The following is a 17,006-nucleotide window of genomic DNA, read 5'->3' as shown; positions in this document are numbered from 1 at the left end:
TCACACCATTGGCATGCTAAAGAATTTGTCAGACTTAGCTATGCTCCTTTGTCTTTTGCAAGGAAAAAAAAATCTTTGTGGGAGGCAAAGACTGTAGATGCTGTCATGCTACCAATTTAAAAACAGAGCTGAATTTCTCAGTTTTTTATCACTCTAGTATCACATATCCATAGCAAAATATCTGGTGGAATACAGTACAAAATCTTTGACATTGAGCAAAACATTTAGAATTGTGCTAATTAAGCTTTTTTGTGACAATGCAGTTAGATTTTGTATGATTATTCAAATAATTTGGGGAAATAGCTGAAAATAACATTTATAGATATAGGTATAAAGCAGTGCACAAACCATGGATAATATCCCACTGTACTTGTGTTTCAGAGTTTTTAAAAAAGTTTTCTGACCAGTCATACTTGTAGAAGATGAAAAAGGAAAAATATAGCTTGTTTAAAATAACCGTCTACTAAGGTGAAAGAAGTAACAATATATTTTTAAAAGATTAATACTCTATTTACTGTTTAAAAGATGGTTATTTTAATTATATTTAAGCAATATACATTGTTTTATGAACAATTGAATTATTTCTATGTGCAAGTTATTATTCTGTGCCCTGAGTAAAAGAAAAGATACTACGTCCTTCTATTAGAAACTGTTATCCTAAAGAAAGTAGAAGTTAAACGTGTAAATAAATGATCACACTTTGGAGCTAAAATAGCCTAGGAAAACATTTTTTTGGAGAAAGCAAACAACTCAGCATGGAATGTTCAAAATTTTGAGAAGTCATAAATTTAGATAGACTTTAAATAATTTCGGAAACTCTGTTCATGAGGGAGGTATATGAAAAAGGAATATCATGAGTGAAGTCACAGAGAACTAATAGAATATAATATATTTAAGAAAGAGTGGATATTATTGTAGTGTGTGAATATGTGTTTGTGTTTTTGTGTGTGTGTGGTATGTAATATTAGGTAGGGAGTGGAAGGTGTATTACAAGAATATGAGGAATAAAATATAGATTGAGTAAAATTGCGCTTGTTCTTTTATGCCATGCTAAGAAAAGAATTTATACTGTAAAAAATAGTGAAGTGTTTCAACCATAGATTTTACAATAATGAATATGGGATGTAGAAGGAACACTGATGGCAGAAAAGACTACAGATTGATGAAGACATTCCCTTAGTTAAGAAGACGAGTTTGAGGCCTACTACAAAAATCAAAGCAAGGTTTTAAAAGAGCATATACATTCAGAGTTATATGTGAGATAGAATTAATAGGGCCTGGTGCCCTGAAATTCCATTTAAAAAAATAATTGCAGATTATTATGATGAGAAACTCTAGGGACAGTAAATACAAGGGGAGGAAATTAAATGACTGCCCATGAATTCATTTATTTAAGGACAGAATTACAAGTGACAGAAAGTATAAACCCATGTCAATTCTTTCATTTGTTTATAGTTAATACACTTAATTCTCCAGAGCAGTTTTAAGTTTGCAGAAAATATAGAGTTCCAATATACTCCCTGTTGACTTAAAACAAATAGACTGCCAGCAAAATGGGTTTATTCGGGATCAGCAGAGAATTATGATTTAGTGTCTGCAACCATGGTGAGCCATGTGTAAGTCCCTCCTTGGCAAGTGAAGAACTCTTTATGGAGGGGAAAAAGAAGCTGGGAGGGCTATAGTAAACAATGAGTCCATGGTTTTTCATTGGCTGAGTCCTTGCCAGGAAAGTTGAGGAGTCTCTTCTTTCTGTTGGGCTTTGCTATTGTTGCATGGTGTGAGAACCCCCCTTCTGGTCTCCCAACTCTATTTAATTAAGGTTTTTATTCATTAATTTTTTATATTTTCCCCTTTTGATCAAGATCTTTCTCCCAAAGTATCACTGATCAGGAGTCAGGTTTTCTGTTTTCAGTGACTTTTTGTCCCTCAATGCCAGGAGGAACCTTTCCTGGGTATATTGTCTCATGTCAGAGGAAAAGTAGACAGATTGGAAACCTACTGAAGTCACATGTGAGTAACAAAGAGAGGTAGGAGGGAAAACTGTCAGGAAGTTTTAAAATAAAGTTCATATGCTATCAAGATCAAGACATTGGAGATCATCTTAAGTGTTATGTCATCATCAGAAGTTTGGCAACAAACTTCCAAAAGGCCTGGTCTGGATATCCTGGAAGAGCTGTCTCATTAGATGTTCTATGCTTCAATTCTGGGAAAACATTACTTTCAGGACAACAGATGCCGTGCATGTCCAGCCAGGGTTTGGTGCTTTCTTTACATATGTCACGTGGATCCAAGAATCTATTCCTTGGAGTTTGTCCAGTGAGGTTGAAGAGAGTATTTCTTTTCTAATAGACAAAATCTCAAGGTTGCAAAGTATGATGCTTAAGGTCTTTGTCTCCTGAGAGCACACTGTGAAAGATTGCTCTACCAAAACATGGTTATTTTTAATAGAAGAAATTAGGCTTTTGCAATATTGGAGTATCTCTTTTTTTATCAGTTGTATGTCAAAAGAGGCAGGAGATAAGTGCATTGGGTGTCATAACTATCTCAAAGAGCAAAAGTTTATGAGTTCTAAAAGGGGTGGTTATAAGAGTTAAAAGAACCAATGACAATGCTTTTGGCCAAGGTATTTGGAGAGCCCTTAAAATTTTGCCAATTAAGTCTTCATATTTTTACTGAAGTATAATTGATTGACAATATTATATTAGTTTCAGGTGTACAGCACAGTGATTTTTACAAATTATACTCCATTATAAGTTATTACAAGATAATGTCTGTAATTCCCTCTGCGATACAACATATCCTTGTTGCTTATCTATCTTATACATAGTAGTTTGTATCTCTTAATCCCATACCCCTAATTTTCCCCTCCCCCTTCTCACTCCCCCTTTGGTAACCACTAGTTTGTTTTCTATATCTCTGAGTCTGTTCCTGTTTTGCATATACATTCATTTGTATTATTATTTAGATTACACATGTAAGTGATATCATACAGTATTTGTGTTTCTCTGCCTGATTTATTTCACTAAGCATGATATCCTCAAGGTCCATCCTCAGTGCTGCAAATGGCAATATTTCATTCATTTTTACGGCTGACTAATAGTCCTTTTAATATATATACCACATCTTCTTTATCCATTCATCTGTTGATGGACACTTGGGTTGCTTCCATGTCTTGGTTATTGTAAAGTGTTGTTATGAACACTGGGGTGCATGTATCTTTTCAAATTAGTGTTTTCATTTTATGGATATATACTCAGGAGTGGAATTGTTGGATCATATGGTAGTTCTAATTTTAGTTTTTTGAGGAACCTCCATATGTTCTCCACAGTGGCTGAATCAAGTTACATTCCCATTAACAGTGTACAAGGGTTCACTTTTCTCCACGTCCTTGCCAACATTTGTTATTGTTATTTGTAGACTTTTTAATGGTAGCCATACTGACAAGCATGAGGTGATATCTCACTGTTGTTTTGATTTGCATTTCTCTAATACTTAGTGATGTTGAGCATCTTTTCATGTGCCTGTTACCCATCTGCGTGTCTTCCTTGGGAAAATGTCTGTTTAGGTCTTCTGCCCATTTTTTGAGTGGGTTGTTTGTTTTTTTGATATTGAGTTTAAGAGCTGTTTATGTATTTTGGATATTAATCCCTTGTCAGTTGCATCATATGCAAAAATTTTGTCCCCATCCATAGGTTTCTTTTCATTTTGTCAATGACTCCTTTGCTGTGCAAAAACTTTTAAGTTTAATTAGGTCCCATGTGCTTATATTTGCTTTTATTTCTTTTGCCTAACAAGACAGATCAAAAATAAAATATTGGTACAATTTATATCAAAGTGTGTTCTGCCTGTGTTCTCTTCAAAGAGTTTTATAGTTTCAGGCCTTACATTTAGGTTTTTAATCCATCTTGAGTCTTTTTTTATATGGTGTGAGGAAGTGTTCTAATCTCATTATTTTACATGTAGCTGTTCAGTTTTCCTAGCACCACTTATTGAAAAGACTGTTTTTTCTCCAGTGTGTGTTCTTGACTCTTTTGTTGTAGAGTAATTGACTAGACATGTGTGGGTTTATTTCTGAGCTCTCTATACTGTTCCATTGAACTATGTGCCTGTTTCTGTGCCAGTACTATGCTGTTTTGATTACTGCAGCTTTGTAGTGTAGTCTGAAGTGTGGGAGGGAGATATTTCCAGCTTTGTTCTATTTTTCTCAGCTTGCTTTGGCAATTTGGAATACTCTGTGATTCCATGTGAATTTTAGGATAACTTGTTCTAGTTCTCTGAAAAATGTCATGAGTATTTTGATAGGGATTGCATTAAATCTGTAGATTGTTTGGAGTATTATGGCCATTTTAACAATATTATCTTTTCCAGTCCAAGAGCATGGGTTATCTTTCCATTTCTTTGTATCACCTTCAGTTTCTTTCATGAATGTTTCATAGTTCAGTGTATGTCTTTCACCTCCTTGGTTAAGTTTATTCCTAGGTATTTTATTCTTTTTGATGCAATTTTAAATGGGTTTGTTTTTTATTTTCTATTCTGATATTTCATCATAAGTGTACAGAAACACAACAGATTTCTGTATGCTAATCTTGTATCCTGCAACTTTGCTGAATTCACTTATTAGTTCTAATACTTTTTGGGTGGAGTTGTAAGGGTTTTCTATGTAAAGTGTTGCCATCTGCAAGTAGTGCCAGGTTTACATCTTCCCTTCCAATTTGGATGTCTTTTATTTATCTTTCTTGTCTGATTGCTGTGGCTAGATCTTCCAATACTATTCTAAATAGAAGTGGCAATAGTGGGCATCCTTGTCTTGTTTCTCAATTTAGCAGGAAGACTTTCAGCTTTTCAACATCGAGTATGATGTTAGCTGCTGGTTTGCCATAAATGGCCTTTATTATATTGAGTTATTATCCCTCTATACTCGCTTTGATGAGAGTTTTTATCATAAATGGATGTTGAATTATGTCAAATACTTTTTCTGCATCAGGAGATGATCATGTGATTTTTATACTTCCTTTCATTAATGTGGTGTATTGCATTGACTGATTTGCAATTATTGAATCATCCTTGTGTCCCTGGGATAAATCCAGCTTGATCATGTGGTATGATACTTTTTATATTTTGTTGGATTCAGTTTGCTAATATTTTGTTGAGGATTTTTGTGTCTATATTCATTAAAGATATTGGCTTTAATTTGCTTTTTTATAATATTTTTGCCTGGTTTTGGTATCAGGGTAGTGGTTGCCTTGTAGAATGAATTTGGGAATGTTCCCTCCTCTTCAACTTTTTGGAGTAGTTTGAGAAGCATAGGTATTAGTTTTTTTATATATGTTTGGTTAGAATTCCCTTGTGAATCCATCCTATCCTGGATGTTTGTTTGCTTGGAGTTCTTTTCTAAAAAATTCAATTTCACTACTAGTGATTGGCCCATTCAAATTGACTGTTTCTCCTTGATTCAGTCTTGGCAGGTTGAATGATTCTAGAATTTTTTTTCCATTTCTTCTCTGCTGTGAAATTTGTTAGCATATAAATTTTCATAGTATTCACTGATGATTTTTTGTATCTCTGTGGCATCTGTTGTTATTTCTCATCTTTTATTTTGTATTTTGTTTATTTGGGTTCTCTCTCTTTTCTTCATAGCCTAACTAAAGGTTTATCCATTTTGTTTATCATTTCAAAACAACTGCTCTTGGTTTCATTGATTTTTTTCCATTGTGTTTTTTATTCTATTTTATTTATTTCCTCTCTGGTCTTTATTATTTCTTTCCTTCTTCTGAATTTGGGCTTTGTTTCTTTTCTTTTCTAATACCTTAAATTGGTAGGTTACATTGTTTATTTGAGATTTTTCTTGTTCCTTGAGGAAGGCCTGTATCACTATAAACTTGCCTCTTAGAACTGCTTTTGCTGCATCCCAGAGATTTTGGAGTGCTGTGTTTCCATTTTCTTTTGTCTCAAGGTGTTTTCTGCTTTCCTCTTTGATTTCTTCATTGACTTGTTGGATTTTTAATAGCATATTGTTTAGTTTCCATGTGTTTGTTCTTTTCCTGTTTTTCTTTCTGTAGTTGATTTCTAGTTTCATACATTTGTGATCGAAAAATGTTGATATAATTTCTCTCCTCTTAAATTGTTTGAGTCTCGTTTTGTGGTCTACTATGTGATGTATGCTCAGGACGTTCCAAGTGCGTTTGAAAAGAATGTTTGTTCTGCTGTTTTTGGATGTAATGTCCTGGAGATATCAATTAAATCCAACTGGTCTGTTTTGTCATTAAAGACCAGTGTTGCCTTACTGATTTTCTGTGTGGATGAAATGTCCATTGATGTCAGTGGGGTGTTCAACTCCCCTACTATTATTGTATTATTGTCAATTTCTCCCTTTATGTCTGTTAGTATTTGCTTCATGTATTTAGGTGCTCCTGTAAAGGGTGCATATATGTTAACGAGTCTAATATCTTCTTCTTGTATAGAACCCTTTCTCATTATATAATGCCCTCCTTTGTCTTTTTTTATAGCCTTTGCTTTAAAGTTTATTTTGTGTGATATAAGTATTGCTAATCTGCTTTCTTGTCATTTCTGTTTGCAGGAAGTATCTTTTTCCATCCCTTCATGTTCAGTCTATATGTGTCTTTAGCCCTGAAGTGGGTCTCTTGTAGGCAGCCTATTGAGGGTATTTTTTAATCCAATCAGCCATTCTGTATATTTTGATTGGAACATTTAGTCCATTGACATTTAAAGTAATTATTGATAGGTATGTATTTATGACCATTTTATTACTTGTTTTCTGGTTGTTTCTTTAGTTTTTCTCTGCTCATTTCTTCTTTCTGTTTCTACCCTTGTGGTTTGATAATTTTCTTTAGTAGTATGCTTGTGTTCCTTTCTTTTTGTTTTTGTGTATCCATTGTCAGTTTTTTATTTGTCCTTACCATGGAGTTCATATATGTTAACCTTTAATTATATCTACCTGTTTTAAATTGATATTTATTTAAGTTCATACTCATTCTAAATATCTACATTTTTTACTCCCCTTGCCCACATTTTGTGTTTTTGATGTCATATTTTACATCTTCATGCTTATACTTTTACTGTTTATTATAATTTATTTGCTTTTATAATTTTTTGTCTTTTATTCTATGTATTGGCTTATTTAATTGGTTGATTCTCAATCCTTACTATATATTTGCCTTTCCTATTGGGATTTTCCCTTTCCTATATATTCTTACTTCTTTTCAATTTAAAGGACACCCTTCAATGTTTCTTTTAAGGCAGGTTTCGTTTTTGGGTTTTTTTGTTGTTGTTGTTGTTTTCATTTGGGTTTTTTGTTGTTGTTGTTGCTGTTGTTGTTTTTTAAGTAAGAAGTGGATTTATTTAGAGAGATACACATTTCATAGACAGAATGTGGTCCATCTGAAAAGGCAAGAATGGCCTTGGGAGAAACACACTACACAGACAGAGTGTGGACCATCTCAGAAGGTGAGAGGCCCCAAAATATGGCATGGTTAGTTTTTATGGGTTGGGTAATGAGGCTAATAGGCTAATGAGTGGGAGGATTATTCCAACTATTTCAGGGAAAGGGTGGGAATTTCCAGGAATTGGGCCACCACCCACTTTTTGGTCTTTTATGGTTGGTCTTGGAATTGTCATGGCACTGGTGGGTGTGTCATTTAGTATTGATGAACTCTTAGTTTTTGCTTGTCTGAGTTATTTATCTCCCCTTCTATTTTAAATTATAATCTTGCTGGGTAGAGTATCCTAGGTTGCAGGTTTTTCCCTTTCAGCACTTTGAATATATCATGCAACTCCCTTCTGGCCTGCAAAATTTCTTCAGAGAAATCAGCTGATAGCCCTATGGGGATTCCCTTGTATATGATTCTTTGTTTTTCTCTTACTGCCTTTATAATTCTCTTTTTATCTTTAAATTTTGACGTTTTAATTATGATACGTCTTGGTGTGGTTGTCTTTGAGTTCATCTTATTTGGGACTTTTTGCTCCCTGTACCTGGATATCTGTTTTCTTCTTCAGGTTTGGGAAGTTTTCAGTCATAATTTCCTCAAATACTTTTTTGATTCCCTTTGCTCTCCTTTCCTTCTGGAACTCCTATAATGCGAATCTTGCAATGCTTAAGGTTATCCTAGAGAATTCTTAAATTGCTTTCTTTTTTTAAGTTTGTTTTTATTTATGATGTTCTCATTGGGTGATTTCCATTATTCTGTCTTCCAGATCACTAATGCATTGTTCTGTATCACTTAGTCTGCTACTCCTTTATTTTTCTTTTAAAATTTTAACTATTGAATTATTCATTTCTGATTGGGTTTTTTTATATTTTCTAGTTCCTTGTTGACATGTTCACTATTTAGATAAATTCTTTTTCTTAATTAAGGTAACATTTTATTACCAATATTTTGAATCTTTACCTGGTAAATTGCTTATTTCTGTTTAAATTTTTTCAGGGTTTTCTTCTTGCTCTTTAAATTGAGAGTAGTTCCTCTGCCTTTTCATTTTGCTTAACTTTCTCTTCCTCTATAAATTTAGGTTAAACAGGTACCTACTGAAGTCTTGAAGTGGGGTTCTTATGTGGGTGTGTCTCTATACAGTCTGCATATTCCTAATGACTTTGTTGGGAGAGCTGGATTTGATGTGGACACAATTCACTCATTACTTCAGGGTGCGCTGGTAGCTATCACCTTGGTAAGGAGTAAACCTGGAGTTGGAGGGGCTAGAGCCTGCACCAGGTGTGAGGTGGGATTTTTCTCTCTGTTCAGTGGCCATCACTGTCCTCTCAGGGGCATGTTCTGTTCCCATATTGTTAGAGGAGAAACCCTGAGGGTCATGCTGGAACTTGCTCTTTTTCCTTTAGATTTGTATTTTTTCCTCTCCCCACACCAGGACCTTTGCCCCAGAGGAGGGGAGTGCTGAACAACTGGGGCACGTGTGCAGACAAAAGTCCAATGTGCTCCCTGTTTAGGTACCCATATCTGTGCTCAAACACAGCCTCTTGTGAAAGTCCCCTTTTTCTCTCACAGCTGATCGCTGCCCACTGCTTCCAATGCCCCTGTCCTGTTGTGGAACCACTCTGCAGGGCTGGCACAGCTGGTGTGATCTCTCTGCATGTACCAGGGAGTGATCTATGGCAGAGTGGCTGCTGTCAGAGATCTGGGAATCTTCTCGGGTGCTTCCTGAGTAAGCACCAACAGTGGACACGACTGCATCATCCAGGATCTGCCCTGGGACTGGATTGCCTCCTCAGATGGAGCCTGAGCCTGAGGAGCTGAGGGAGAGAGACAAGATGGTGCCAGAGGTGGAGCCTGAGACAAAGAAGCCTAGGAAGAAGAGCCTGAGTCTTTGGGAGCCATCTTAACTTTCTTTAATCATTTGTTTGCTTCACTTAATTTTAAAATTTTATTTCGCAGAGAGGCAACTTTAAGCTCCCAATAACATTTGGAAGCCTCAAAGTACTAATCGAAATAGGCTTACCATTCAGTTCTGGAAATTTTAGAGCTATAGTGATCCAATTCCGTTTTAAGAAAATTAAGTTTGGTGATTTCAAGTTTCCCATAATGGCCATTAATATTCTAAATTACCTATGGGCAGGTCTATCCATTTAGTTAGAAATGTGCATGCGGAAAGACCATGGTTTTGAAACATAAAATTGGCTTGAGTCCCTATGGGAGAGTGCCCTCAAAATGTTTAGATAACTGGGATCCCATTTCTCAGAGGTTTTTCTCTAGAGTAAAATAATCATATTCAAACAGCTTAAACAGCTTATAGCTCAAACAGCTCAGTTCAAATAGCTCATAACTCAAATACCCTGCAGGCTTAATACCAGCCAGTTCTAAGGGAATAGCTTGGTCCTAGAGGAGGCAGGCTGAAGGCTTCTCAGCCAATTTGCATAGAACAGCTCCTCTTCCAAAGGAATGGGCTGATGGCTGAACTGGCAGTTTCAGTGAATCAACTCCTGTTCTTGAAAGAATGGGTAAAAGCCTTTTCAGCCAGTTTCAGTTGAAGCAATCTGATCTCAAAATTAAACTGAAGTGCCAAACAAGTACTTGCACACAGAACAAAGCCTTAACTAGAAAGGTGAAACCTTAAGATAGATGCTGAATAAAGCCTGGATAGCTTCAAATGCAAAAGGGGAGACTCAGATCCAGGATAAAGATATACCTTCAAACTCGAGGGTTAGTGAGAAAAGCAATGAGCAACAATGGGCTCAGTTGTGGGTACTGCATCTGTTTGCTCATCAGCCCTTGAGCAGTCAAAGGTCTTCTCTGGTCCCTGAACCAGCCACCAAAAAGTTGACCTAAAACAAACTGCTAGTTATTTCTCTAGCAAAAATGGATTTATTTTTTATCAGCTGAGAATTGCAATTTGGGGTCTGCAACCATGGTGAGCCACGTGTGAGTCCCTGCATGACAAGGGAAGGATAACTGTTTTATAGAGGGGCAAAGGAAGTTTGGAGTGCTGTAGTAAATAAAGAGTCCATGGCTTTTCATTAGCTGAGTTGTTGCCAAAAAAGAGGAGTCTTTCTTTTTCCTGTTGGGTTCTACTATTTTCACAGGGAGTGAGTGTTGCGTTTTCTGGTCTCCTGACTGTATTTAACTGAAGTTTCTGTTTATTAATTTTTTTTACACCTCTCATTTCCCCCACAATCACGTCTATTATTATTAACATTTTGCATTAGCATGATTAAAATTAATGAGCTAATAATTCGTAACTAAAGTCCATAGATTACATTAGGATTTACTCTTTGTGTTGTACATTCTATAAGTATAAAAAATATATAGTGAGATATAAGCACCAATACAGTATCATACAGAATATTTTCACTACCCTAAAAAGCCTATTTTAAATTATTCATCCCTCTCTCTCTCCCTACCTTCAACCTCAGGCAACCACTGATCTTATTACTACTCCATAATTTGACCTTTTCCAGAATGTCGTATAGTTGGAGTCACACAGTATGTAGCCTTTTCGAATTGCCTTCTTTCACTAGCAATAAGCATTAAGGTTCTGCCATATCTTTTCATGGCTTGATAACTCATTTCTTTTTAGCACTGAGTAATATCCCATTGCCTAGACATATCACTGTGTGTTTATCCATACACCTATTGAAAGACATATTGGTTGCTTCCAAGTTTTGACAATTATGAGTAAAGCTGCTATAAACATTTGTGTACAGGTTTTTGTGTGGATGCAAGTTTTCAACTCATTTGGGTAAATACCAAGTAGTACAATTGCTGGATCATATGGTATGAGTATACTTAGCTTTGTAAAAAAAAAAAAAAAAAACTGCCAAAATGTCTTCTAAAGTGGTTGTACTATTTTGTATTCCCACCAGTAGTGAATGAGTGTCCTTGTTGCTCCACATTCTAGCCAGTATTTGGTATTGTCAGTGTTTTGGATTTTAGCCATTCCAGTGGGTTTGTAGTGGTATCTAATTGTTATTTTAATTTGAAATTACTTGATGTACTATGATGATGAATATCTTTAGATATGCTTATTTTCCATCCATATACCTTATTTGCTGAGGGGTCTTTTTAAGATCTTTTGCCCATTTCTAAATGAGTTGTTTGTTTTCTTATTGTTAAGTTTTAAGAATCTTTTTTGATATATTTTGGGTACCACTCCTTTATCATATATGTGTTTTGCAAATATTTTCTCCAACTCTGTGTCCTGTCTTTTTATTCTCCTAACAGTGTCCTTCACAGGGCAGAAGTTTTTAATTTAAATAAAGTCCAAATTACCCTTTTTTTCAATAGAGCATCCTTTGGGTGTTGTATCTAAAACATGACCACCAAATCCAAGGTCACCTAGATTTTCTCCTGCTGTATTCTAGAAATTTTAAAGTTTTGAGTTTTACAGTTAGTTCTATGATCCATTTTGAGTTAATTTTTGTGAAAGGTATAAGATTTGTGTATAGATTCATTATTTGTAATTCAAATATTTCCAAAATTGTTGTTATAAAATCAGGATGATGTTATAAGGGTGAAATTGGCAGATATTACAAAGTGATAAAGTCATCCAAATGAAATTTTAAAATAATGTTTAAACTAAAATCAAACACAAATAAATAACAAGAAAAGGAAAAGTCTGACACTTGAGGAAGGGAATGTGATATTCATGAATGATGAAGAAAAGTACAACTACCCAGTTCCTACTCTGTTTCCATCTTCTCAGGCAAGGTGAATTAGTTTCAGATCAGAAAATATGTAATCAACATTGGTAATGGAAAACTGCATTCAATGGTATGTCAGAAGAATATAAGAGAGCACCTGGTTGCTCTAGATGTATTCAAGATCCCTGATCCAAATTAATTACAGAAGAAAGTTTTGAATGAGTTTCATAATTATATCACCAAATATGCCAACAAATTTTTAGTCATTGTAAAGAATATGAAAGGGGTTAGAAGGCTGAATATGGAAAAACATGGTCCTTATTTTTCATGAAAAGGAAAGAGCATTTTGGTGACATGTCTCTTGATTTCAGTAAAATTATAAAATCAATCATTAAATAAGTTAACAATTATAAAATGAGATGAATGAGCACTAATTAATACATTCACTTGTTTTTTGACTGGGTTACTAAACAAATACATCAGGGAAATATAGCAATAGACATAGTATGTCTGTATTTCATCAGAGTCTCAATGTGTCCTTCTGGAAAAGATGGAAATATCTGGGATAACTGATAATAATGTTAGGATTTCTAACTCACAGGGACAGTGCTAATTTCTGAGTCCCTATCAACCTAGAGTGCATTCACTAATATCATGCCACAGATATCTCTCCTATTAATAATATATAGCAGCTACCAGGGAGAATATTGATGGCATTCAGTTGTAATTTGCATATAACATTAGAGTGAGAAGAAGACTTAGTATGTTAAAACCAAAAATATATTTTCATAGACTAGAACATTAGTTGAATCTAACCAAGTAAAATTTATTAGAGATACATGTAAAGTCCTACAATTATGTCAATAATTTTTATTTATACACAACATATTTGAAAAACCTGATTATATTTACCTAAAAATAAGAGTCTGTTGGTGGGGTGCACATTTTGCTGACTTCACATATTTGAGGGATTCCATGACTACCAGCAGAGATAAATGCCTAGTGGCATAAACAATGCCCCCCACCAAAGAAGAAATATTTATCAATTAGGGCTATGCAGAATTGAATGGGCTTCTTTGAATGGCTGTGTGTTCAATAAAGTTGAAGTATTAAAGAATAAGCTAGAAAACCATGTATTATTGTATTGGGAGGAAATTCAATCATTCAATGGAGGATTCAATTGGATAATCATTAAGGTCCCTTCTGACCGAAATTGACTTGACAGTATTTTTTAAAGTATGCAACTTTTTGTTGGAAAATCAAGTCAAAGTACTTTGAAATGCATATTCATAGTATGTAAAATCTTCCCCACTTTGTTATCAAAACTGGCTTCTTACAATCTCCATAGTTGCATATTAACCACACACTAGTATAGTCAGGCAAAATCAGTTCCCTGATGTTCTCTGATAGAGTAAAAATACTTTATTAATAGTGGAATATTCTCTTTTCATTGTTTGTCACGGTACTGTTGTACAGTACAATGGTTAATTGCCTGGCTATTTCACTTTGCATTAGCCTGGACACTGCTGTTTAATAAGATAATGGCTTACATTTTAACAATTACAGTCCTATTCATTGAGATGGAGACATGTTTGCATGCTGACAATAAATGAGGGACAAACGGGAGTTTGTTTAAAGGCTGAACTGGAAACAGAAACAGTAAGTGTAAAGTCAATAATTAGAATCATTACTTCTGTGCCACTGAGGATTAATTTTCATTGGCAATAGCTGTTAGACCTAGTTGATGATTCTTGGAAAAATAATTTTCTATTTTCTGAGACAGATGTTGTCATAATTTACCCTGGCAATCTCTTAATCCTCTAGCGACCGTAAGATTAATATCCATTAGTGAACAATCATGCTTAGGTTGATATCAACTGAATAGAATATTTAACTGATGGCTGGTGTCCTATCTGTGAGTGTTAGCACATTATAAAACTATAAACATTTTTTAAAGCAGTGTATTATGCTTGTGTCCATTTCTCCCCTTTCCCAAATTTGTAAAATATTCTTTGCTGTTCTGATAATCACGTATGATAGCTAAGAATAAAAAAAATTTAAATTAAGGCTACCAAATTTTATTACAATTTATAGATTACAATAATTACAATAATATATCTGGCTATCAGTGCATTTTCAACACTTCCACTAAACTAACTTTTAAAGATGCTGAAAAGCATTGTACAAGGGCTGTCAGAATTTATCTCATTTGTTTCTAATACACCTAAGTGCCTTCACTTTTTCTTTTCCCTCTGGAATTGCCATAATCGTCGTTCAGTTCCTTCACTCAACAGAAAAATACATTGAGAACTCTAACAAAAAAATACATTGAGAACTCTAACAAAAATTCTTTAGGGTAGATCAAATTTCTATTCTCTTTGATGGTGCTCTTGTTCACACTACTTGCTTGGATTCTGACTTCTTGTATCTTAGTCTAATTGCTAAGGCCTGATATAATTCACCTTGGCACATGACCCAACTCTAACTCTGAACTATGACACTTTCAGGTCTTATTTTCCCACCCATTTATATTAATTTTCTATTGTCGCTGAAACAAATTACCACAAACTTGGTGAATTAAAACAATGCAAACATCTGATCATTCTGTACCTCAAAATTCTGACATGAGTCTCACTGGGCTAAAATCACGTTTTTGGCAAGGCTGCATTCCTTTCTGGAGGCTCTAGGGGCAAACACATTTTCTTTTCTTTTCCAGCTGCTAGAGGCTGTCTGCATTCCTTGGCTTATGGGTATCTTCCTCCATCCTCAAAGCCAGCAACCATAGGTTGAGGTCTTCTAACATCAAATCACTTTGAAGTACCCTTCTGATTCCCTCTTCTACTTTTAAGGACCCTCCTGATTTAGGCCCATCCAGATAAGCTAATATAATCCTATTTTAAGGTCAAATGATTAGCAACGTTAATTCCATCTTCAACCTTAATTCCCCTTTACTATGTAACCTAACAAATTCACAGGTACTGGGGATTAGGACATGGGCATATTTGGGGGCCATTATCCTGCCTGCCACAGTTAAAATAAATATCTGAACTTTCACTTCTGATCAAGATAGAACTGGACTTACCTTTCCACCTGAAACAATTAAAAATTCAGACAAAATACATGAAACAATGCTTTTCAGGTCATCAAGTAGAACAGAACAGTAATCTGAATAAGCAGACAATGTGAACCCTGCAGTTGTCCCAACTTACTGCCTAGAACGATCTTAAAGGTTTCAGTGCAGGGATCAGGAACCCATACAAAGCCTGGCAATCTCGTTGAGTTGAGGAGATAGAGCTGCAACAGCTAAAGTTCACAGGACAGAATAACAGAGTGCTGCACAGACAAGTAGATCCCAAGATAAGAAGATGGTCTCCCTCAACTTTCCTGCTGAGTACTATTGGTTTTTTTTTAACCTGTGTATGTTTATTTATTTATTTATTTTCTTATTAGTCATCCATTTTATACATATCAGTGTATACATGTCAATCCCAATCTCCCAATTCATCACACCACAACCCCCACCCCTTGGTGTCCATACATTTTTTCTCTACTTCCATATCTCAGTTTCTGCTCTGCAAACCAGTTCATCTGTACCATTTTCTAGGTTCCACATATATGCGTTAATATATGATATTTGTTTTTCTCTTTCTGACTTACTTCACTCTGTATGACAGTCTCTAGATGCATCCACGTCTCTACAAATGACCCAATTTCGTTCCTTTTTATGGCTGAGTAATATTCCATTGTATATATGTACCACATCTTCTTTATCCATTCGTCTGTCAATGGGCATTTAGGTTGCTTCCATGACCTGGCTATTGTAAATAATGCTGCAGTGAACATTGGGGTGCATGTGTCTTGTTGAATTATGGTTTTCTCTGGGTATATGCCCAGTAGTGGGATTGCTGGGTCATATGGTAATTCTATTTTTAGTTCTTTAAGGAACCTCCATACTGTTCTCCATAGTGGCTGTATCAATTTACATTCCCACAAACAATGCAAGAGGTTCCCTTTTCTCCACACCCTCTCCAGCATTTGTTGTTTGTAGATTTACTGATGATGCCCATTCTAACTGGTGTGAGGGGATACCTCATTGTAGTTTTGATTTGCATTTTTCTAATAATTAGTGATGTTGAGCAGCTTTTCATGTGCTTCTTGGCAATCTGTATGTCTTCTTTGGAGAAATGTCTATTTAGGTCTTCTGCCCATTTTTGGATTGGGTTGTTTGTTTTTTTAATATTGAGCTGCATGAGCTGTTTATATATTTTGGAGATGAATCCTTTGTCCGTTGATTGGTTTGCAAATATTTTCTCCCATTCTGAGGGTTGTTTTTTCGTCTTGTTTGTAGTTTCCTTTGCTTTGCAAAAGCTTTTAAGTTTCGTGAGGTTTCCTTTGTTTATTTTTGTTTTTTATTCCATTACTCTACGAGGTGGATCAAAAAAGATCTTGCTGTGATTTATGTCAAAGAGTATTTTTCCTATGTTTTCCTCTAAGAGTTTTATAGTGTCCGGTCTTACATTTGGGTCTCTAATCCCTTTTGAGTTTATTTTTGTGTATGGTGTTAGGGAGTGTTCTAATTTCATTATTTTACATGTAGCTGTCTAGTTTTCCCAGCACCATTTATTGGAGAGACTGTCTTTTCTCCATTGTATATCCTTGCCTCCTTTGTCATAGATTAGTTGACCATATGTGCGTGGGTTTATCTCTGGGCTTTCTATCCTGTTCCATTGATCTGCATTTCTGTTTTTGTGCCAGTACCATATTGTCTTGATTACTGTAGCTTTGTAGTATAGTCTGAAGTCAGGGGGTCTGATTCCTCCAGGTCCGTTTTTTTCCCTCAAGACGCTTTGGCTATTCAGGGTCTTTTGTGTCTCCATACAAATTTTAAGATTTTTTGTTCTAG

This window comes from Balaenoptera borealis (assembly GCF_965194805.1).
Source record: "Balaenoptera borealis genome assembly, chromosome: X".
Lineage (NCBI taxonomy): Eukaryota > Metazoa > Chordata > Mammalia > Artiodactyla > Balaenopteridae > Balaenoptera > Balaenoptera borealis.
This window is presented reverse-complemented; position numbering follows the sequence as displayed.